The sequence below is a fragment of the Procambarus clarkii genome, chromosome 47, assembly GCF_040958095.1.
Source record: "Procambarus clarkii isolate CNS0578487 chromosome 47, FALCON_Pclarkii_2.0, whole genome shotgun sequence".
Classification (NCBI taxonomy): domain Eukaryota; kingdom Metazoa; phylum Arthropoda; class Malacostraca; order Decapoda; family Cambaridae; genus Procambarus; species Procambarus clarkii.
In genome coordinates this window covers 20,737,144-20,763,036 of record NC_091196.1, presented here as the reverse complement: position 1 = coordinate 20,763,036, position 25,893 = coordinate 20,737,144, and the positions used below count along the sequence as shown (strand labels likewise).

Here is a 25,893-nt window from a genome sequence, read left to right as displayed (position 1 = left end):
CCCACGAGACAGGCTGGCGCAGTAGTCAGTATTCAACGTCAGTTAGCAGCAGCACATTGTTCGTTGTACTTATTTATACAATTTGGAACAATGGATGACAGAAGGGTCTGATAAATGAATGTATGAAGAGCAAGGTCTGCGGACCTATGAAAGGTTATGTGCACTCATAACTTAATTTTGTTTTATATGTAATAGAAAATTATAACTTATAACTAATAAGTCTATGTACAAGAAAATTATAATTCTGAAAAGTAACGTTTTGTCCCATTTTCCAAGTGGACTGAGTTGCCCAGGCTGTGCGACTGACGCTGTCAGCTGAAACTGAGTGACGGCCGGGGAATCCATTTCAACAAAGGCGCTCGTTTGTGTCATATGTGAAACTAATGAAACGCATAACTCGTTTTCATTGGATATATTTCAATAGGTAAGGTATCGGAATAAAGCTCAAATTTCGTTCTTATTGACGATCAAATGCTACTGTTTTTTTAAACTCCAATATACTTATTAGGGAAGCCTAGTAAGTTAAGTGGGAATGCACGTAGCCATATATATATATATGTTCTTTAACTATTGGGGTCGTCAGACGGTAAAATTGTATTGCGTGAAAATGATCACGTTGTAATCAATGCCTTGTAATGCGGCATCATTTGGGGGGTTTGTTTTCAAACCTGAGACGTCATTAGGGCCACAATTGGAGTCAGTTGATAAAGAAAATATAATACACCTTTTTGACCAAAGCAGCAAAATTAAGTGGCATGTCTTTTGAAGTACATTTTGTATTAGTTTTGATTTGATAAGTGACGATACAATACTTAGTGCCGTCCAGTAAAACTATCTTGATTTACTGCATGTGAAAAACAAATTGCAAGGAAAACCCTTTATTGTGGATGACGTTTCGTTCTGGACTATTTTTTCCTGATGTCTAATGAGAAAATACAATAGTGCATATATGGAATCACAGGAACATGCTCTATGGCTAAGCACCCGTAATTATGGAATCTTAAATCAAAATAATCCGTATCCTGATAAGCACAGGTTGCAAATTTCGCGATACAGCACTTCAGTCTGTGATGGCACCTCTTTACCATAACACTTTATGTGAATGGCTAATTTTGATTCCATACAAATAATGAACAATGCGATATACCGTTGATTCTACTAAAGATGCGAGCTGTAACTTACATCTAGTAAAGTTACTAGATGTAGCTTTGTTACATCTAATTTACACTTGCTAGTAACTTAGACGTTACTAGTGCCCAGTAAATCATTTCAGGATTTACTGGGTGCCAATCCTTAACCGTCTGCCTCTGTTTACCCAACAGTAAAATGGGTACCTGGTTGTTAAACGATTCGGAGGGTCGTGTTCCAGAGAATATTAGGATTAAGAACGTGCCCGAAACGCTATACGTGCTTATTGCTGTACAAGAACGTAAGAACTCAGTGTATATATAAATAAATAAATAAACATGACGAGATGGCGGTAAAAATCACCAAATCCTTGGAAACCTTCTTGGCTAAGGACATTTTGTATGTGCTTGGGAAGAATTTGCCTTTGAAGAAAAGCGATAAGAACTGAGCCAGCACCTGCGAGGCTATACCAGGCGCACACAGGAGAAGTAAAAGTTTCACAACCGGATGTGCTACTGTCCAGTAGTCTTCCAGGGGCTGGAAGTTTCCGGATGAGAACCTTGTGCTGGTCGCGCGGTGTCGTAGCAGTATTATTCCTCATACTCGCTCATACTTTGCGTCACATACAAAATATTCCTCATATTTTCCAGTGACGCAGGTTAGATCTACATGCTTTTTTCCATTAATGTAGAGGACAACCTAAAGTTTAATACTACCATCATATATATATATATAGAGAGAGAGAGATTTCAGGGCTCAACGTCCCCGTGGCCCAGTATTATGACTATCAGCCCGAGCCTGGTAGTCATAATATTGTATCAAAGTACTCACTAAGGATTGTGTGTAATTCCCAAACTTGTTAATCAAGGAAGTATTCGATAGTCAGGCTCTCTAAAGATGTGTCCTTCGCTGTATTCACCACAGAAAAAACTACCTTAGCCTGCAGGCACAAAATGTGACCTTAGCCAGATTTTCTTCGGCAAAACGATTTTAGTACATATTCTTGTAACAAAAACCTTTATTGTGCTATGTTCCTACATTAAAAGCTATCTTAGCCTATGTTATTAAAGAAAAACAGACCATAGCTTGTATACTTGGCGGAAAAAGGTACTTTTTTATTATTTGGCATGAATAAATTTTCTTAGAACGCATTCCTTTTAACTTATGAACCCGTTCTTCTGAATAATGCATCGCATTTTGACGTATAAGTTTCCCTAAGGCTAAAAATCCTATGTACTAAAAGATGGTAGCGGTTCGCGAAATTGACGTGATGTTCCATTTTCTGTTTGTGGGTCCTCGGGTGGGTTAGGTTCCGGCAATTTCGCACAACAGTTTAGTGACGCTGGGAACGCTCGAGAGTACGCGCTGCGTATTTACCTGACGTCCACTATATTTACAGGTCATTGTAAGGATAGCGATCGAGTGTGGGTTTTAACGGGCTTCGTTTAGTTGTGATGTGTGGAAAAGTTAACTTCTGGAGCGGCAGAACATAATGTTAGGCTATTGTGGGAGTCGAGCCCGTCCTGAATCATGAATTGTGGATTATGAGAAGCAGAGAAAGAAAGTCAGTGATTTGTAAAAACCAGTCTTAACCTACTGTGTTGGATTGTGTAATGTTTTCAGTATTACCAAGACAGAATTATGTCTTTTAGTCAACTATTAAGATAATCCTTGGATCTCCGCGCTACACTGGAGGATGTACACCATCTAGGAAATACAAGAGGAAAGAATCACTTCAGTTATTTAAAGGCTTCGACGAGCCTGGACAACTTGCCATTTTTCTGAAGGACCAGCAGCTATTGTAAGTAATTTACGTTGTTACATATCCTTAAGTGTGCTTTGAGTTTATAAGTATATTAAGAACCATTGTGCTTATTTATAAATAACGTTGTTATAAATTTATATACTACACACACACACACACACACACACACACACACACACACACACACACACACACACACACACACACACACACACACACACACACACACACACACACATACACACACACACACACACACACACACACACACACACACACACACACCTATAAGAGAATGTGTGTCCAAAGCTGGAGGCCAGACGCGTAGGTTAGGATAGGGCACTTTAGAATGACAGTTTCTGGACGTTGGGAAACCTTAGGAGGATCAGATGTGCTTGATGCGGGTGAAGGTTGTGTAAAGAGGCAATAAGTGGAGGACTGCGGAGGGTTATGTTCGTTACCACGTGACCATAATGGTGTGGTTGTGAGATAAATGGGTCATACCACTTGACCAGAATGTGGAGCTTGTGAGGCACATTGGCTCATGGAATGATTTGCCTGTTATCAGCTGTCTGGCCACCCGCCTCGTCTTGCTGCCCCTGTTGACATTTCTCAAGAAAAATATTGATTTCCGGTGAGCCGCAATGAAAACGGTATCAGCTGCACTGCACGTTAGGATATGTATTTGGATTAATGTTCAAATAATCTTGAAAACATTAAATATCATTATCCTCCGCTCATATAAAGGCGGTTAAATGGCCTAACTTGCTGGCGTAAAGCGGAAAGATGTCCAATAAAGCGCTATCGAAACATTTACTGTGGTACTTGATCCCATCCAGACGAAACCTATACTGACGAATATGTAAACAGAAGTGAAGGGCACGAATCGCCTGCACATAATGAAGTGCTCTGGGGCCAGATTCACGAAAGCACTTACGCAAGCACTTACGATCCTGTACATCCTTTCTCAATCTTTGGCGGCTTTGTTTCCAATTATTAAACAGTTAATGAGATCCGAAGCACCAGGAGGCTGTTTATAACAATAACAACAGTTGATTGGCAAGTTTTCATGCTTGTAAACTGTCTAATAATTGGAAACAAAGCCGCCAATGATTGAGAAAAGATGTACAGGTTCGTAAGTGCTTGCGTAACTGCTTCGTGAATTTGGCCACTGACGTGCTAGAAGGGATTAGAGCAGAGCTTCAGCAGCAACAGATTACTTGATCTAAAACGAGTTATTGCTCCTACCAAAAAATTTAGTAGCGACTTTAAAAAAAAAAAAAAAGAGATGGTTTTGTTCAATATTTGTAAACGTAAATACGGAATTGTTGTCGACTTTTCATGTGTGATAATCTTTATGCTTATAACTTGATCAAAAATTTTTGAGTGCTCTATGGACTGATATAGTTTTCTTATTTTTTGTAAAAATCATCGTTGCACGTTACATTTAGTGGAGCACATCTAAGTAATTTTGTTAATCAAAATTGTCATATCGTTTTACAGTTTAACTGCATACTGAGCCTGTTGTCTCAGTATACAGTAGTTTCTATTGCTCGGTATACTTCCTATTGCCTCACTTACCTGTTTGTTGCCTCGGTACAATACCTACTGCCTCAGTAGTAGTAGGCATCCATCAGTCTCAGGAGACTATGGTGTTGTGCTCTGGAGTGGCCTCACTAGGGCGCAAAGCCAGGGTAGGTTGATATGGAGTATGTACTGTACTGAGGCAGTGTACTGCCTCAGTACACTGCCTATTACTTGGGTACACCGCTTCAGTACATAGCTCGGGACACATCTCCCGTCACGCAGGGTGCAGTTGCACCTCCACAGATCTCCAGTATCAGCTCTTGATACTGGTAATGGCTCAAAAGGGCCACCACTTACGGGCTATTCATGCCCGTGCCACCTTTTGGGTGGCTTAATCTTCATCAATCATCAATCAATCAGTACACAGCTTATTGGATTAGTACACTGTCTATTGCCTTAATGCATTGTCTATTGCTTTATTATACGGACTATTGCGCCCAGTAAACTGACCATTTCTACTACTTACACGGCTTGATAATAGTTCAGGACTGACCGAAACGTCTTCACTTCCTTTATTTTCAGATGTGTGGGTGACTAATGATGTATGTGACTAATGATTTTAATGACAAGTTATAATACAAACTTATAGAATAGTAAAATACATTAGAGAAGGGACCACAAAGATGACAATAGTGTTGATAAATAAATAGTATATAGATATTAAGCAGTATATACAGGTGCAAAAACTGAATATAACAATCTTTGTACAGTTGTGTACGTTCAGTCCCAGGCAGGACAGAAACGACTGGGCACGTTTTACCTCATGCTTCTGTTCACTCAGTAGTAAATAAGTACCAGAGTGTTAGATTTTTGATAAGCAAATGGCATCCTTAACTGACACAGTACACTGACCATCACATATTTCAGAGATGTGTATATTTGTTTCTCAAGTTGAGGTCACTGAGCAGGGGACCTGTTAATTAGCCCTCCAATAACCTTATTGTTTTGATCCTTACTGATTTATATGGATGTTGAGTTGATAGTTAAATGACCATTGGATAATGTAATCAGATTTTTTAACATGGTTTGACCAACATCATGACTCCAGCTGCGATGTATATACTACTATAAGTACTGTGTATGGTGCGAGCATACTTTGTTTGTGTCTTAATTAACTTTGTCTCACTTGTAGGGAAAAGCCTCACTACGGTCCTAGAGACCATGGAGGTGTGAGAGGTTGTTGTGGGTGCTGCAGATATTACTGGTCCAAACACATACACGCAATACATAAACTAATGCAATCAGTAGCACATATATGTTTATTCCCAGGGCGTGAGTTTATTGCAGCATTGCTGTTATTTATTGTTGCATTTGTTGAGAATGTAATGGTTGCCAGACATGTAAAGTGAATATTAATCCCTACTGGTTTTTTGCAGACTAACACTTTTGCAGACTAAAAGAGCCTGCTGAATAGAGACTAAAAGAGCCTCCACTAAAAAAGTACGCATAATATGTTATCGAAATATACTCCATTATATAATTAAGGAAACTTAGGCCAATTATTTAAAATGGAAGCCCATGTTATGCTGCATGCTTGCTGTCATAGTTTGATAAGACGCTACACAACCTACCTTGGACTTCGAATCGACTACTGCTGTCAGGCATCTGCAGCGGCAACCGGAGCCTAGTGCTCACACAAAACACTTGATATGCGATTCGCCAGCGAGACACTGCGCTCATCTTTTATCCTAGCATTTCAAAAAAGATGTTGACAATACTTTCTACAAGAAGAGACGCTATGTGTACCAACTGTGTGTCATTCAGCACTGCTGCACACCCACTTGATCTACACTGATCAATAATTAACCCACACAACCCTACCTTACCCACCAGCCTTATTTTATATATACAAGAGTTCTTACATTCTTGTAAAGTCACTAGCACACATAGTGTTTCGGACAGGTCCTTAATCGTAATTTTCCCTGGAATACGATCCGTCAAATCATTTAACAACCTGGTACCCATTCACTGCTGGGTGAACAGAGGCTACAGTTAAAGATTGGCGCCCAGTCAATCCTCCTCGGCCAGGATACGAGCCCAGGCCAAAGCGTTCGCAAAACGCCGGGCGAGGGCTTTACCACTCCATCGCGGAGACTGTATAGCCTCTCGCAGCTCTTCCTAACACTGATCTCAAATTGCCTTAGTATAGACCTATCATCTTCCAAAACCGTGAAAACCTAATCAGACAGCCTCCCCAATTTGCTCCTGGCGTTGCACAACAGCTATAACTAGAGCATCAGTCAATACAACTAGAAGGTGCTATCCCCCAATCTCCACCTAAAGCAGCCATAGCCTCAGCTTCCTCCACGTTCGCCCAACACAGCTGTAATCTATACAGCTGAGTCTTGCATCCAGACCATTAGTGAACCCTCCAGCAACAGTGCTGTGTGGATCCTACATTACCACTTCAGCCTGAAAGAGCGACTTGCCAACCAGCTATTAGTATTCATAGCAGAATTGTTTTCTCTGTACCAAGCCCTGATAATAATAATCACACCATCAGTTGGGAAATACAGTCTGCAGCGACTCTAAAAATACAATTAAAGCCATTACATACTGCTTAAAAATATGCGAAGAGCTAGTCCAGCCCGGCCTTAATCTCCACGAACACGAATCACATGGATATGTCATCTCTATACAACGGATGTCAGCACACTGTGGAATACTCCACTGTGAAGTTGTTCTGAGAACTCTCAAAAGCAGTGCACGCTACATAACATCACACATCAATCTATACACCACATAGCTCGAAAATGGGCCCTAAAATCCACCTAAACCCCCAAAACTGCGCAGCAAAATGGAAATCACGAATCATTTATGGTTAGTCTATTTCACTTTTTGTTATGCCCAACTTTTCTACAACATTTAGCATTTTGTGCATTTTAGCCATAGTAGTAATAGATTTTATATATTTGTTTTAATGATGGGTTGGCTTCTCAACATACTTTGGAACATTAAAGAAGTCCTGGGAAGCTTGGAAACACACCAGGCACAACAACAACAGGAAAAAGATGTAACAATGACCAGACTAAGGTTGGGTCACACCACTCTAGCAGCACACTGCTTCAGACATCACACTGCCAGAGTCAGATTCAAACCTGGACTTATCACAGCCCGTCCTTCTAAGGTTTCACAACATCAAGAAAACGGTCAATTTAAGGTGTGCTTTGCTAACCTACCAAAGGACCCAGAATATAAAACTAAACAGTACGTCACCCTGTAACATCTTATAGTACGACAATTTTTGGCCTTTCGTAAGCGAAAAGCGACGTTCTTTGTACGAGGACAGGTTGATAAGCCGCAAAGTACCCTTCGCGGCTTATGCCTTTCCATTGGAGACTTTCAGCGCCGTGGAGAGGGAGGACCTGCTGCCTGGGTAACAGCTTCTCCCCCGAATCAACCTACCCTGGTTTTGCGCCCTGGTGAGGCCACTCCAGACCGACAACCAGAGCGCAATTCCATAGTCTCCTGAGACTGATGGATGCCTACTACCCTTCAACATAGAAGACATTAGAGTAGAAGAGACCTCTCAATAAAATATCAAATAGTAAAAGCATTGATTATCTCCAGTTAATCAAAAAATTTAGCCCACATTTGACCAATTTTAGCAATTCACAGCACCCGTACAAGTGAACAGAAAACGCAGACCTTTCAGTAAGAACACATCCACAACCTCATATCCTAGCCTCATAAAATGATGAACTTATACCAACCATTTGGTCAAACGCACCAATATGTACTGTTGCACCCCCCCCCCCCAAAAGTTTGAGTTTTGTGTTACTGTATTAGCCCAAATGACATTCTAGAAAATCAGAAATGTAACTATGGAATCTATGTTAGGCAGTCCTAGGCTTAATACACGCTATCTTAGGCCTAATATAATATTTGTGCTATACTAGGCCTTTGAATATTTAAGTTTGGTTTTAGTTGTTTTGGGCTATAAAATAATAGTATAAAACGGGAATTTTGTTGTGGTCCAACAGAACATATTGGTGCGTGCGTCCAAATACTTGGTATAAGACCCATTACTTTATGAGGCTGGGTTGCAACATGACCACTCGTGCAGTCATCGGGAAGTGCAGACCTTCACCCAAACTGTACACAAGGGTCAGGTAGGAAGTGTGTTGAAAGATTGGGGGGGGGGTTGTTTGAATGGTATATAGCTGTGGCGCCGGCCACAGCCAAGGCGCCACGTATATATACATGGCGCCGGCGTGCCAAGGTGGGAGCCTTGGAGTCTCAACATGCCGTCTTCGGTGTCACACCCCTCTGGAGCACGGGCTGCTGGAACACGGGCTGCTGGAGCACGGGCTGCTGGAGCACGGGCTGCTGGAGCACGGGCTGCTGGAACACGGGCTGCTGGAGCGCGGGCTGCTGGAGCACGGGCTGCTGGAAAACGGGCTGCTGGAGCACGGCAGCTGGAACACGGGCTGCTGGAGAACGAGCTGCTGGAACAGTATATCTCCAATTATCCACGTGTTGAAGTCAATGAAATGTTATTACCAACGATATGATGGATTTGCAATTTCTATGCCGTAAATGAAGGGTTAGTATTAAGCCCGTTCTCTCGGGTTGTCACAACGTCACAAAAATTATTCACGAAATTGTCCGAACCTAACCTAAAAGAGGACCCACGAATTGAAAGCATGACAACCCGTCAATATTGCGAGCCGTTATGATTTATAAGTACATCACATTTTGGCCGTTCGGGGTGTGTACGCCAAAGTGCAAGGTACTGTTTGAGAGGACACGTTCGGCAGGTACCGTTTTGGTGCTCCAGTAGGGTTGGAAACTCTAGACTTGGTAGCAGCCTCTGATTTGCCAATTACTTCGTGTTTTTCAATCTGGAGCCTAATCGCTCGAAGATCCGGTTGTAGAAAATGAACCATTGATAACAAAATACTTGATGAATATAGTAACAGTTGGCGATGAAGTGGCCTCATTATAGGTGACAGCTCGCCACAAAATACTTGTTATTTTGCTCCTCAATTGCAACATATTGTATTAGTATTGCTGAAGTCAACACATCCGTGGGATTCGGTTCCAGGTGTATAGCAGCTTTATTGAATTACAATGTTACATTCACACTAATATGAATTTAAATTTGCATGTTGCAACAATTCAGTTTGTTTTTCTATGTAGAATATAATTATATGCAGGTCACCTGTTGCTAGAGCCTCATCACCTCTGCAACAGCTTAGCTTAGAGGCACTGTCTTACAGCTTCTTCGGGCTTGACAATAACAACAGTTGAATGGGATGTGTTCATGCTTGTAAACTGTTTAATAAATGTAACCAAAGCCGTCAAAGATTGAGGAAAGATGTACACGTTCGTAAGTGCTTTCGTGAATCTGGCCCTGGGCTCACCTGTTTCTATATTTTTTGTTAGGCTAAACAGTTCATTTTTCTTTGTTTACGGGCCAGCAAATCAAGGCGGATTAAATAAATTTCTAGTGATCTCAGCGAGGTCATTGTGTCACACACATGGTAAATATCAGCATCTGTGTGGTACAGATACTGTACCACAACATTCCCTTGTATCATAGTCCATCTACTTGAACTGATCGGTAGAGCGACGCCCTTTATTACATCTTGTATGATCGGCGTTCGATCCCTAATAGTCCAATTGGTTGGGTACCGTTACTTGACCCCTTCCTCATATCCCATTTTCTTGTCCTCGTATCTCATTTCCTTGTCCTCATATCTCATTTAAGTGCTACGTACTTACGCTAGTTTAGCGCTTTCTCCCGATGATTACCTTACCTCCCTTGTATCATAATGCTAATTCTTTATCACGAGTGAATTGTACATCCAGCTTTCGTGTCATTATGTTATACGGTATGATGGTGGTATATGGCAAGAAGGAAATGTTAACTAACGAATTAATTAAAGATGGTTACGTTTATCTAAGGAATTGTGGGTAATTCATATTATAAGGTTAGGCTACGATTAGTAAAGCTATGTTGCGATAGGTTATGTTGGATTAGGCTACGTTGGGTAGCTTATATTGGGTTATGCTATGTTAGGGTAGGTTACGTTGTGTTAGGTTGGGGTAGGTAATGTTGGGATAGGTTAGGGTGTATCGGATCAAATTTATCTAGCTTCTAGGGACCTAGAACGTTGTTACAGGTTCGTGCCGATAGGCTCTGAGACCCTGGGCGCCTGGAGTAAATGTGCATTCTAGTTCCTAGAGGAGGTGAGTGAGGAACTCATTAGGCAAACTAAAGACACAAGAGCGTCCAGTTTCCCGTTCCAGCGCCTCAGTGTCGCGACCCAGAGAGGAAATACTTGCTGTATCTTGGACACGCATCCCTCCGAAGGACTGGATGAGGTCTTCGAACAATGATTGTGTTTTATCATCCCAGCAAACACACAAAATTGTGGTCATGTTTTGTTTGTTGTGCCCCCCATTCCCCCCCCCCCCCCTTCCATCTTCTCGGGTGAGTGTGAGGTGATAGATGGAAGTCTTGGAGTGTTGGTGTGTAGCTTGTGGCGCCGCTAGCAGGTCTTATGGGGGAATGTAGAGCGTGTTTCCTCTTTCCTTTGTCCCCTTAGAGTGTAATCTTGGGATCTCTCTCTCTCTCTCTCCCTCTCCCTCTCTCTCTCTCTCTCTCTCTCTCTCTCTCTCTCTCTCTCTCTCTCTCTCTCTCTCTCTCTCTCTCTCTCTCTCTCTCTCTCTCACTAACAATCCTGTTGTTTCTTCTTTGATCTGATAATGATTTGTTCTTCCACAGCGCACACATGCGCGTTCTTGGGCTTTTGATTTGGTGTTAAGGCCAATCATCCTCGTGAGGATTATTAACACCACAATAACTTACAGGCCAACCACCAAGTATACTTTAGTTCAGAGCATAGTTCAGGACTAAAGTAGACGCTCAGTGTATATATATACACACTGAGATGTGGGTTCACCTCTCGGTATATATATTCCTATGGACTTCACTGTCTGGTTTTACATATCGCAACCGTGATTAGAGAAAGTTGATGCATCGCTGTTAGTGCCTGGTGGTGCCCAGGTGTTTCGTGTGACATTGCACGCGTTGCTACTTTTAACAAGTGACAGAAAATGCAGTTGCTATGTCGATGAAGCGAGAGGACTGTGCAACATTGTTTTGTATTTAATACCATTTTTTTTTTTAATGTTATCAGGCATCGTGTTAGCATTTATATGTTATAAATGTTATATTTGGGGATCAGAACTTTACAGCGCTCACGGCTACTGCATCAAGAGAATTTTGGAATAGCAAGTACTGGGTGGTGTGAGGATAGTGGAGAAGGGAAATTGGTGAGATGTAGTGGGAGTGAGCGTCAAATACAGCTTCAAGCACTTGAAGCTGTATAATAATAATAATAATAATAATAATTATTATTATTATTAATAATAATCTGTTCATTTTTGTCTAATATGTCAAGAGCCCTTAAACCTATGCACAACTAGGCGAATTCACACACACACACACACACACACACACACACACACACACACACACACACACACACACACACACACTCACACACAATCGTTGATTGACGGTTGAGAGGCGGGACCAAAGAGCCAGAGCTCAACCCCCGCAAGCACAATTAGGTGAGCACTAAACAAGTGCGGTCCAAGAGCTAACAGCTCGATCTTGCAGGCACAAATAGTAAATACACACTATTTCGGTCTAACACAAACGCCATGGAACGATTTTTTAGTGAAATTTCCAGTTTCCATTATTTCTTTAAACTGTTGGAGGCTTTTATTGTTCAAATAGTGTTCTTTAATGGTGACATTGCCAGCGTGTGAGTGAGTCACCATGGTTACTCACGCCAGACCGTGGGGGAGGGTGAGTCTTGGTGTATACTTCCTCAGGTGTAGCTGCGGTAATTGAGATCCAGCTCCTGGGCTCCGCCTCTTAACCATCGGCTGTGTGGTGTGATGTTACACTCCGCCGCCACTTTAATGTATTTTAGTTGGTCACTTTCTCATATGTCAGTTTTCGTTCTGTCCGGTGTCTCGTGTCCCCTCGTACTTGACCAACCACTTGGGCTGGACGGTAGAGCGACAGTCTCGCTTCGTGTAGGTCGGCATTCAATCCCCGACCGTCAAGTGGTTGGGCACCATTCCTTCCCCCCGTCCTATCTCAAATTCTTATCCTGACCCCTTCCAAGTACTATATATAGTCGTAATGGCTTGGCGCTTTCCCCTTTCCTTCCATCACATAAAAATGTCCCATATTAAACATCTTGCCCCCTGGTCCACTTAGCAGCCTGAAGTACTTGTAAGTATTGACCGTCTTTGGTTCTTAAGTGATACGAGGAACACGTTCTCTTGTCTCGTATGAACAGCCTCTCCACTTTCTAAACGGTAACTGTGCGAATGGAAGTGAGAGCTGCGTGTCGGCGCTGCACACTGCAGCATTGGTCCCACATACATGGTGGACTCAATTGTGGAATTGTGGAATTAGGGGGGTAGAATTAGCCTTAGCTACTCTATCCATTTGAGATGTATTTTTTCTTGTCTAAATAAACATACTTGAACTTGGTGTGGAATATGCATCTAATGCAGCTGCTGTCGTTGGATTAATGTTTAGTTTGATGTGCAGGGCTTCAGTAGCTTCACATTCCAGTAAGTTGGGTAATAGCGGCGCCTCTGCTTCTGTTCCACAGATATGACACTCTTTAACTATTGGGTTTATTCAACCTCACTTAGGCTGTTTAAAGCAGCGGCCGTCCTTCCCAGACGCATTCATCAATTTTAACATACTGTGTATTAAAAATCGGGTTGTTCTCATATATAAATGAATATTCTTACACATAAAAATTATATGTATATTTTGGCGTAGGTTAGGTTAGGTGTTTAGATTCTGTTGGTAATTATTTGTATTTATAAGTTCGTGGGTGAAGCATTTATAGAATTGTGGCTTGAACCAACCCGTCCTCGACTCAAGTCCATTACATTCAGCGGTCGAACCCACAGACGCATTCATAAATTTTAACATGCTGTTCATTCAAAACGGGAATTTTCTCAAGTATAAATTAATATTATAATATATTGGCATATTGTGTATATATAGGCATAGGTTAGGTTAGGTTAGGTGTTTAGGTTCTGTTGGCGATTATTTGTATTTGTAGTACGTGGGTGAAGCATTTACAGCGTTGTGATTCGAACAAAATTCGTCAGTGAAGCATTTGTTCCGGATATGTTCGAACTCCAGCAGTTGTGAGTCGTGTGTAAACCGCTTTTCATTCATAAACAGGGGGGTTGGCGGCTGAATTAAAGAGCTTGGATCTTTGTATGCGAGAACGGGTTGGTTCATTACCTCCCCAGCAGCACTTGTAACCAAGTCTGAGTCTGTGTATGGCTACTGCAATGTCTCTGGATATCTTTTTGTCAGGCTTGAAAGAGTAGTACCCAGTGGCTTGTTCGTAACATATCGCAGTGGACCTTCCTTCCGCTACTTTGGCTCTGTGGCGACTTTTGATAGTTGGGAGTATTTTCTTCTTGATTTGCTCCTTAATCTGTGAAAAACTACCAACCCCCGACCTGTTTTCTCTATGATTTCTAGTATATATTACACACACACAGAGTGTGTGCGTGTGTGAGTATTAGGGGTGCTGGCGGCTGTGTTGATAGCACGCTATCTGTAATCCCGTGGCCCGGGTTCGATTCCCGGCGCCGGCGAGAAACAAAAATGGGCAGAGTTTCTTTCACCCTGATCCCCCTGTTACCTAACAATAAATAGGTACCTGGGAGTTAGACAGCTATTACGGAACTGCTTCCTGTGTGTGTGTGAAAAAAAAAATAGTAGTTAGTAACTGTTGATTGACAGTTGAGAGGCGGGCCGAAAGAGCAGAGCTCAACCCCCCGCATGCACAACTAGATGAATACACATTGTGGGCGTGCGTGTCTGTGTGTGCACGTGTCTGTGTATGCACGTGTTTGTATGTGCACGTGTTTGCACGAAAAGGCCAGTAATTGTAGGGAGACTCGCCTCGGGGCCTCCTGTATACACGGCTCGCACGCTAGCCACCCCCCGACCTTCCGCCATAACCGCAAGAATTTCCGCACATTTCTATAACAATTTATTGATGATTTTAATGGGTCGATATATGCTAGGTTTAGAAAACGTGCTGAGCTTTGTTGAAACTGTTGGTGTCCTCGACACAAACTATTTGCGTTTGTGGATATCCTAGATCCTCTTCCTGGATATCACAAGCCAGGAGGACAATCTGGGATATCACAAACTAGGAGGACGGTATTTGATAGCACAATCCCGGTGGAAGGTTTTGGATATCACAATCCCGGAGGAAAGTTTTGGATATCACAATCCTGGAGGAAGGTCTAGGATATCACAATCCCGTAGGAAGATCTTGGATATCACAATCCCGTAGGAAGATCTTGGATATCGCAATCCCGTAGGAAGATCTTGGATATCACAATCCCGGAGGAAGGTCTGGGATATCACAATCCCGGAGAGAGGTCTGAGATATCTCACTTCAGAAGGTTGGTGGGAGTAAGCACTCGTACTCAATGTGGATCGTATTCTTTAATACAATTAACAGTAATTATCATCTGTGTGGCCTCAAATCTCTATTGTTTACGAGTTTGTATTTATCATTGGTTCAAGTGGCGCCAAGTTGTTGTCTTCACCTGTAGTGTGTGTGTGTGTGTGTGTCCCTCAACGCAGCCCACTTAGCTAAGTAGAAGTGCTGATGCGAATGACTGAGCCGCAATTTAGCACACGCAGGAGAGGCGACGCGGTCGCCCAGGTGTGAAAAACAACAATGTGCTTAGTATAAGTGATATCCTATAGTATATCCTTAGTATAAGTGATATCCAATTGAGAAGCAACAGCGGCACTTCGTGTATCGTGGGAGAGGTACTCCTCGATCCCCTTCCTTCTCCTTTTCCGTTCCATATTATATTCCTTCCTTTTCCATTCTAGATGCAAGTGATTAAAGTTCAGTCCGGGTTTCGTCTTCAGGCAAAGTTCAACATTTTAAGCTGGTGACCCCAGCTGGATCAGTACGCACGCACACACGCGCGTGCACGCACACGCGCGCACACACACGCACACGCACACACACACACACACACACACACACACACACACACACACACACACACACACACACACACACACACACACACACACACACACACACATGCACGTACGCGACACCAATAAAGAAGTATGCAGCTTTAGACTGGAGCAGCTAACAGTTTCTCAAGCACATATTCAAGCTCGAGGTAGTGCAATGTTTTGTCAACTGGGCACTTCCTGAACCAAAGTTGTTGTTGTTGTTATAGATTCAGTTACTCGGAACAAGTTCCAAGTAGCACGGGCTATGGTGAGCCCGTAACTTACCTGGCACAGGAGCGGGGGCAAGTAGCACGGGCTATGGTGAGCCCGTAGTGGACTTACCTGGCACAGGAGCGGGGGCAAGTAGCACGGGCTATGGTGAGCCCGTGTTGGACTTACCTGGCACAGGAGCGGTGCTGTGTCTATGTTGAATGTGAACCAAAGATACTGGCGTATGTGATAGACTGCATTAAATAAACCACGCATTACATTAGCAATGCGAACATTAATGATCCATGTTCACGGCATATAAGATACTCAGGGGTGTTTGCAAAGTGGAGAAAAAATAAAAGAATTTGGACTAGGACGAAGTGACAAAAGCGGTGTGATCAGAGGTGGGTAGACACAAGGGATGAGACCAAGAGAAATATATGAGAAAGGTATGGTTGAGAATAAGTAGGAGCTGCCTGGCACGGGCCTCCATTGAAATAGCCTGTGAAGGAACAAACTCTGACTTCCGAACGTGCTCCTGGTAGCCTATTCCTTTATAATATTATTGCAAGGTGAAAAGCGAAATCGGTAGAATTGCAATATTACCTCCGTGCCGTCAGACACGTTTCCAATAGACGTTCTTCGTGTCAGCAGAACCGGAAATGGAAACATTCCTTAGCCAGCTATCACACCGGAAGCACTAGTTTAACTCATGGCCTTTTGATGGAAAAGAAACTGCCCCTTTTAGGCCAAATTGTCTTTTTCTGACATCACACCGCGGTGCATGCCACCTGTCCTTAGGCAACCCGTTCTCGCAAATTTAATAAGTCAATATTGACTTATTAAATATGTGCATAGGTGACATACTTAACATAATAGATACCCTTAAAAAGATTCATAGAAAACACCGACCTTACCTAACCTTGTTAGTATCTTAAGATAAGCATCTTATTGCTTCGTAATTACAATTATTACCTAACCTATAATAGGTATAGGTTAAGTTATAATTGTAATTACGAAGCAATAAGATGCTTATCTTAAGATACTAACAAGGTTAGGTAAGGTCGGTGTTTTCTATGAATCTTTTTTAAGGGTATCTATTAGGTTTAGTATATCACCTATGCACGTAGTTAATAAGTCAATATTGACTTTACGAATTTGCGAGAACGGGTTGCCTTAGGGAGGAGATTCGCTCTTGGGAGTGGATTGAGAACGACTGTATAATTAGTGGTATTATCTACTCTCTCTCCATGGTTAGGTTTGGTTAATGCTTGGTTAAGTTAGGTCTGGTTAGGTTTGGTTAATGTTCGGTTAACTTACGCCAGGTTAGGTTTCATTACGTTTAGTTACGTTAATACGATGTATTATTGACGATAATATGAAATGTGAAATTCGAAAACTATTTGAGTGTACCCGAAAATTCCGTTTAGAGGAAAAACAAATTCTTAAAAGAAAACATTTTCAGCATATACTTATTACATTCTAAACCAACGATTTGTAATGCAATAAAGAGAAAACACTAGAATAATCTCTGTTTAGGAAAAAGGTTCACTTTCCAGTTTACACGTAGACTATTACTGGAACCGCAATAGGCTTGCAGACCATCACAAATATCTTGATAACTATCCAGGTGTCTTGAGAGGAAGGGAAGGGTTCTCATGCTAATGGATGCACTCTCAGGACGGGCTCCTGCATGCGCATGCTTTCAGGCTCGTCGTAAAAACGTCTTCCATCGACCTCCTTGAACCACGTGTCCTCAATGGTCTCTGTGTATTCACAGTTCACAGAGATCACTGCATACTGACATTGGAGTATCTGGAGCTACCAGGGGGTGGAGGTACCTAGGGGGTAGAGGTACTAAGGTGTGGAGGTACCAGGCTGTGGAGGTACCAGGGTGTGGAGGTACCAGGGGGGAAAGAGGTACCGAGGAGAGGCGGTACCAGGGAGAGACGGTACCAGGGAGAGACGGTACCAAGTGATGTCGGGAAAGCCAGAGGGCGGCGTGGTGGACGGAGACAAAGAAGATGAAGGTCGAGATAGGTGACCACACCATGTCTGTGGTACACGGTGTGGCCAGCGGTGCTCCTGACCACACCATGTCTGTGGTACACGGTGTGACCAGCGGAGCTCCTGACCACACCATGTCTGTGGTACACGGTGTGGCCAGCGGTGCTCCTGACCACACCATGTCTGTGGTACACGGTGTGGCCAGCGGTGCTCCTGACCACACCATGTCTGTGGTACACGGTGTGGCCAGCGGTGCTCCTGACAACACCATGTCTGTGGTACACGGTGTGGCCAGCGGTGCTCCTGACCACACCATGTCTGTGGTACACGGTGTGACCAGCGGTGCTCCTGACCACACCATGTCTGTGGTACACGGTGTGGCCAGCGGTGCTCCTGACCACACCATGTCTGTGGTACACGGTGTGACCAGCGGTGCTCCTGACCACACCATGTCTGTGGTACACGGTGTGACCAGCGGTGCTCCTGACCACACCATGTCTGTGGTACACGGTGTGACCAGCGGAGCTCCTGACCACACCATGTCTGTGGTACACGGTGTGGCCAGCGGTGCTCCTGACCACACCATGTCTGTGGTACACGGTGTGGCCAGCGGTGCTCCTGACCACACCATGTCTGTGGTACACGGTGTGGCCAGCGGTGCTCCTGACCACACCATGTCTGTGGTACACGGTGTGGCCAGCGGAGCTCCTGACCACACCATGTCTGTGGTACACGGTGTGGCCAGCGGTGCTCCTGACCACACCATGTCTGTGGTACACGGTGTGGCCAGCGGAGCTCCTGACCACACCATGTCTGTGGTACACGGTGTGGCCAGCGGAGCTCCTGACCACACCATGTCTGTGGTACACGGTGTGGCCAGCGGTGCTCCTGACCACACCATGTCTGTGGTACACGGTGTGGCCAGCGGTGCTCCTGACCACACCATGTCTGTGGTACACGGTGTGGCCAGCGGTGCTCCTGACCACACCATGTCTGTGGTACACGGTGTGGCCAGCGGTGCTCCTGACCACACCATGTCTGTGGTACACGGTGTGGCCAGCGGAGCTCCTGACCACACCATGTCTGTGGTACACGGTGTGGCCAGCGGTGCTCCTGACCACACCATGTCTGTGGTACACGGTGTGGCCAGCGGTGCTCCTGACCACACCATGTCTGTGGTGCACGGTGTGGCCAGCGGTGCTCCTGACCACACAAGACAAAGTGTCACCCTTCAGCTACATGCTACAGAGGCAGTAAATACCATAACAATTCAGTCACACCCATATTCTCTCTCTCTCTCTCTCTCTCTCTCTCTCTCTCTCTCTCTCTCTCTCTCTCTCTCTCTCTCTCTCTCTCTCTCTCTCTCTCTCTCTCTCTCTCCAGTCCTTCATCAAGCGTGGGGCCTGGATGAGAGTCATTCAGTCCCACGTGTCAGCCCTGCATCTAGACATGGGCATCACCGTGGCCCCTCCTACACACTCGTCTAAGATCAAACTACTTTCCTAGATGTGAGACTTGTAGGGAACCCGGAAAGAAGCGACAGTAGAATGGTTTAAGTACCCCAGTAGAAATTCAATTCACAAGGTTAGTAGTTTGAGCAAGTTTGTGCCGTGCCCCTTGAGAGATAACCCCTAACGGGGTGAGTATACGTGTATAGCATACAGGAGCAGGAGCGGAGGGCAGTAGGAGGTATACCTGTGTATACCACCAACACCTCACACTGCGCATCTTATATGTATACAGTACGGAAGTGTTAGGTACACAAGTGTGTAGAATGAGGCAGTTTACATAATGTAAAAGCAGTTGCAAATATATCCAGAGTCACAAGGGTGAAGAGCGTGCTCGCGTCCGCCCGTGTCTGCGCAACAAAGGTGTTTTATGGCTTGCATTTTCGAACACACCGTCACGGACAGGGTACATTCTTGCTACACAATCTCATCCATGTCCGGGATCGAAGAGACGTTAAAATTGAGACTAAATTAAGGATCTACATGGCGGCCGTCCTGCCCGCCCTCCTCTGTGCTTGTATGACCCACGAGTCCCTGTATACAGTCACCGTGCAGAAAAGTTAAACCATTCCCATCTGAACTGTCTGCGGAAGCTGCTTGAGGGCGAGACGGCAGGAGTCGCCCTCAGACTCCATCTGAGAACGAGTGCGGAGATATGAGAGTGTGTGAGAGAAGTGAGAGTGCGTGGGAGAGGTGCTAGACACGTGGGAGTGCGGTGTTGCACCAGCACCCGTGTTCATCACACTAGTATTAAGAGAGGAGCCGGTCCGTGGCGCGTGAAGCTGAGTCACGTGACCAACGAAATAGAAGGCGTCAACGCACTTGTCCGTTCATACTGGAAGGCCAGCAGGCGCCGACAAGCCAAAGAAACACAAGTCTTTGTCACTACACACAGAGATCACACTAACGTGATGCATCAAATGAACAAATCCACAAGGGATGTGACGAGGATTCGAACCTGCGTCCGGGAGCATCCCAGACACTGCCTTAATCGACTGAGCTACGACAGGGTTAAAAGGGCCCCTTTTAACCCTGTCGTAGCTCAGTCGATTAAGGCAGTGTCTGAGATGCTCCCGGACGCAGGTTCGAATCCTCGTCACGGCCCTTGTGGATTTGTTCACAAGTCTTTGTCCTCGGATCAAATCCCGCATCAATCTAAAATTGCACACGTGTAAGCTTTCATTAAGGTGATACACAGTGTAAACAAGGAGCTCACGTGCCCCGAGCCAGGTGTGGAGGAGAGTACCAACACGAGGACTAGCGCTGAGCGCCAGGGGCCACATTCACGAAGCAGTTACGCAAGCACTTACGAACCTGTACATCTTTTCTCGATCTTTGGCGGCTTTGTTTACAATTATTAAACAGTTAATGAGCTCCGAAGCACCAGGAGGCTGTTTATAACAATAACAACAATTGATTGGGACTTTTTCATGCTTGTAAACTGTTTAATAAATGTAACCAAAGCCGTCGAAGATTGAGGAAAGATGTACACGTTCGTAAGTTCCCCGCGGCCCGGTCCTCGACCAGGCCTCCACCCCCAGGAAGCAGCCCGTGACAGCTGACTAACACCCAGGTACCTATTTTACTGCTAGGTAACAGGGACATCAAGGTGAAAGAAACTCCGCCCATTGTTTCTTGCCGGCGGATCGAACCCGGGACCACAGGATCACGCGCCCAGTGTTCCGGCCGCTTAGCCACCGGGCTCCCTGTACCCTCCACCACTTAGTGCGCTATCTTGTTTATTCACATCCGGAATGGTATTAATTCACCAGGCAAACATGAGTGTGTACACAGTACACATTAGTAGAGGTGCGTGGAGTGTGTATATAATGAACGTTGGCTACACAGTGAGTTCCACCCCACCAGTGCCACTGCCAGGTGTGGTCGGTGAGTGCCGCCACTCACCAGTGACACTCAAGTGTGGCGGTGGGAAGGAAGTGAGGCAAGTATCTGGAGTAAGCGCTAAGCCATTGCGACTATTTAGCCCTTGGAGAGGATATGGATCTAGAGTCGGACGGAGGATAGGAATGAGTCGCCGAGATGTGTGTAATGTTTACTGGTTTTGTTTCCCAGGAGCAACAACTTGTGTACGTGATAGTCACGTGCCGGCCGGTGCTTATCTCAGTCTTATGTGCCAGGGGGCTGTCAGTGTTCCGTGCCTCTCTTGTTGCTAGGTTCCGTTTCCCTGTTGCTGTGCCTCTGTTGTTGCTGCTGTGTAGTGTTCCGTACCTGTGTTGCTGTTGTGTGGTGTGCTGTGCCAGTGTGTTGCTGATGCGGTGTCCCGTGTCTATGTTGCTCTGGTGCAGTGTTCCGTGCCTGTGTGTTGCTTCCGTGTGTTGCTCCTGTGTTCCGTGCCTGTGTGCCGCCACTACTGTGTGGTAACAGAGGCAGACCCCGGCTCCTGAAGATCACTACCTACACACTAATGAAGTCCCCACGCAGACGATGACGCCTCCAGCAGCGTCTCACTGCAGGTCAAACACACCCTTGGTCTCGAATGTTTCTTGTACCATCAGTTTTTGTCACGTCAACAGTGTTCTTCGTTCGCGTTTATTGAGTAATTTGGCATTTTATGAATTTCAAGGTGGCAGCCTAGTCTGTAAGATTTTGAATATGGTTCCATAGCGTCGCCGCATCGCCTAGATTTTCGCGCCTAGAGAGCGGGGCGAGGTCTTGAAACACCCGGATGTAGGTGTCTGACCTGATTGGCTGAGATTCACACCGACCCGCCAATCGAGGTGTAACTTGAGGTCACGTGACAACCGAGGAAGAGCTACAAGGCAGTTCAATGGCGCAGGGAGGTCATTGTCACCCAAGAGTTCATCGAGGAAGAATGTACTGAGTGGCGTTCCCGATTCAGGAGGGGTTTGGCGTTGCGCTCTGAGCCAGACTGAGAGTAGAGAGTCTAAGGTTCTAGACAGCATGCAGAGCAGTCAGTTAAAAGTTTCATGTGTAGAAGTTGTGTGTTTCTGATAACCAGTATCGTGCCAGGGGCGAGTGTGGAGACCTGTTGATCCAGTGACATCGTATCACGTGATATTGAATGGTAGCCTACGTTGTAGGGATGTTAAGTCTCCTGTAGAAGGAGACGTTTAAAGTGACAACTCGGCACTTGAGTGGTGTTACGGTTTCTCTACAGCGCCAGTAAGTGAACGTTTATCTGCACTGGACAGTTAATTGTGGAGGTAGCCTCACGTAACACTCCCGGGCGCCGACAGTGACACTCTGGCTTCAGTAAACACGGACATGCTGAGTGACATTGAGTGATTATCAAGTCAATGCCTTGTATTGTCTCACTGCAGCCCGTCCTCCTAAGGTTCCCCAACGTCAAGGATACGGTCAGCTTTAAGTGTCCTCTCCTAATCCACCAGAGGAGCCAAAACAGAAAACGGAACAGTACGTCACTTTCGCGAGCCGCTTCCATTTTCTGGCACGATAATTCTTGACCTAATGTGACGCATAAGAGCGAAATATGACGTTCATTGTTGGAGGATAGATTGAAGGAGGACAGGTTGCAGCCCGTCAGGCCAGCCAAGATCACCCACTGCCATTTATGACTGCTGTGGAACGCGTCTCGCTACGGTGCCTCTTGACAATGTGGGTGTTTCACCCGTCAGCCGCCACCACCACCACCAAGGGTACATGATCCAGTGCACCCTTCCCTCCTGCTGTCTGGCCACCCCGCTCTCTCCGTCACACGCCGTAAAAAGATGCAACTGTTTTTTGCCTCACCAGAAACGTAACGAATACCGTGCAAGCCGCCTAACCTATCGAAGCCGGTATATAGAAAACGTCAGTGCAGAACGTGGACGAAAATGTGACACTTCTTTTGTTTTCTTTACGCGACTTGATGTCCAGGGGGCCAGATTCACGAAGCAGTTACGCAAGCACTTACGAACCTGTACATCTTTTCTCAATCTTTGGCGGCTTTGTTTACAATTATTAAACAGTTAATGAGCTCCGAAGCACCAGGAGGCGGTTTATAACAATAACAACAGTTGTTTGGCAAGTTTTCATGCTTGTAAACTGTTTAATAAATATAACCAAAGCCGTCAAAGATTGAGGAAAGATGTACACGTTCGTAAGTACTAGCGTAACTGCTTCGTGAATCTGGCCCCAGGACGGACCGAAACGTGATCACTTCCTGTTAGGTTAGGGCTTAAACGTCAGTATTAAAGTGCTGTGGGTTTCATTATTACGACGTATTTTAAACGGATTTGTGAATAAGGTGAGAGAACGGGGGGAGCCGGTCGGCCGAGCGGACAGCACACTGGACTTGTGATCCTATGGTCCTGGGTTCGATCCCGGGCGCCGGCGAGAAACAATGGGCAGAGTTCCTTTCACCCTATGCCCCCTGTTACCTAGCAGTAAAATAGGTACCTGGGTGTTAGTCAGCCTGTCACGGGCTGCTTCCTGGGGGTGGAAGCCTGGTCGAGGACCGGGACCACAAGGACACTAAACCACCGAAATCATCTCAAGATAATCTCAAGACGGACAGTGGCAGAACCCGCCAACCGGTTTCCTTCCTTAAGAGACAAACGTGTCGACGGTCTCGAGTTTGTTTCACTCAAACCGTGACGAAGCTTCGAATCCCAGCGTTATGTAACTTAATGTCGTAACTCAATAGACATAAAAGTGGTCCACTACCTATGTCCAGTGTTCCTTTGTGTCAGATGAAATGGGAATGAACGTATCTTAATTTCTGTCTGTAAATATTGCTGCGAATCTGTGCGCTGTTAATGGACCGTTTAGACATTCTGTGCTTGCCGTTGAACAACAGCATCGTCGTTTTTCTGCCCGTTGAATAACAGAACGTCATAGTTCTGGCCGTTGAATAACAGAGGGTCATAGTTCTGGCCGTTGAATAACAGAGCGGCATAGTTCTGGCCGTTGAATAACAGAGGGTCATAGTTCTAGCCGTTGAATAACAGAGGGTCATAGTTCTGGCCGTTGAATAACAGAGAGGCATAGTTCTGGCCGTTGATTAACAGAACGTCATAGTTCTGGCCGTTGAATAACAGAGGGTCATAGTTCTGGCCGTTGAATAACAGAGCATCATAGTCCTGCCCGTTGAATAACAGAGCATCATAGCACGTGCCGTTGAACAACAGTACATAACAGAGAACAAAAGTTTGCAACAGAAAAAAACGTTTATAACAGAACAACAGCTTATAACACACAACATGACTTTTCAAGACATTATGAACACAAACATTTTTAAACCCGTTCCAACACATTATTAGTAAATAGTCAAGTTATTTTCCTAGAGTTTTTTAAAAGGCATATTCACTTTACGGTCACATTATTCAGGGGAATAACCCGGTTGAAAGCCAGTCAGCATACTGATGAGGTGATATGATCCCCACAGGGCTGGTACAGAGGGGCCCGGGTACAGAGGCTCTCCGGGTACAGAGGTTCCCCGGGTACAAAGGCGCCTCGGTACAAAGGCCGACAGGGGCTGACAGCGTGATTTGCTATCATGGTTCTGTGGGGGCTGACAGCGTGACTTGCTATCATGGTTCCGTGGGGGGCTGACAGCGTGACATGCTATCATGGTTCCGTGGGGGGCTGACAGCGTGACTTGCTATCATGGTTCTGTGGGGGCTGACAGCGTGACTTGCTATCATGGTTCTGGGGGGCTGACAGCGTGACTTTGCTATCATGGTTCTGTGGGGGCTGACAGCGTGACTTGCTATCATGGTTCCGTGGGGGGCTGACAGCCTGACTTGCTATCATGGTTCTGTGGGGGCTGACAGCGTGACTTGCTATCATGGTTCTGGGGGGCTGATAGCCTGATACACCACCCACAAAACATATCTCACCACGGCTTGGGAAATCAAACTGACTTTACAAAATCTCTCTTCTGAAGTACTCTACGAAGTACCTCTACACGTGGCCCACAGAGTTCCACCAGCAGGGTACTCCTCGTCACGGCTATGATATAACGAAATGCAAATTATTGTTGTGATGAAAAATGTCATTCATTTGTTGTGCATAGGTGGCGTCTGTTTTTTAAATATGGTGCAGTGGTTTACGTCCTCGACTCACACTCGAGGGCCTAGGGTTCAATTCACCTGATGCCTCTGTTCACCTAGCAGTTAGGAAATTGTTGTGGGGAAAGTCAATAGTTGGCCTAGGGGGATGTTGATAAAGGTAAGTACACCAGCTTCCTGTCCCCTGACAACGGGAGTTGAAAGATTCATCGACAGTTAGATGACTGACTTGTCATCTAAGTTACTGTCCACACTATTGCTTAGTGTGGACAGGTGCTTGGGACGGGTGCTGCGGCAGTGTCAGTTGTGTGACAGGCAGCTGGCACACACCTGTCACCCAACACTAGCAGTGACAGTCCAATCACACATCTGTATTGCTCTGTACCCTGTCTGGTGTGTGTGTACACTCACGCTCACACACACGCACACGCTCTCACACGTTCACACACACACACACACACACACACACACACACACACACACACACACACACACACACAAGTTGATTAACGGTTGAGAGACGGGACCAAAGAGACAAAGCTCAACCCCCGTAAGCACAACTAGGTGGGTAGATCTAGGTGAGTACACTAACACATGCACACAGGTATATACACACACACATACACACGA

At 45.2% G+C, this 25,893-nt stretch overlaps 1 protein-coding gene across 1 annotated transcript in view; it reads left to right on the top strand.

Annotated features, from left to right (window-relative positions):
- Positions 1-2,545: 2,545 nt before the first annotated feature.
- LOC123762940 (uncharacterized) overlaps positions 2,546-25,893 on the top strand; it is a 155,000-nt gene continuing 131,652 nt past the window's right edge. Inside the window, exon 1 of the mRNA XM_069302069.1 lies at positions 2,546-2,929. The gene's annotated coding sequence lies outside the window, so the exon portion shown is untranslated. The remainder of the gene's footprint in view (positions 2,930-25,893) is intronic.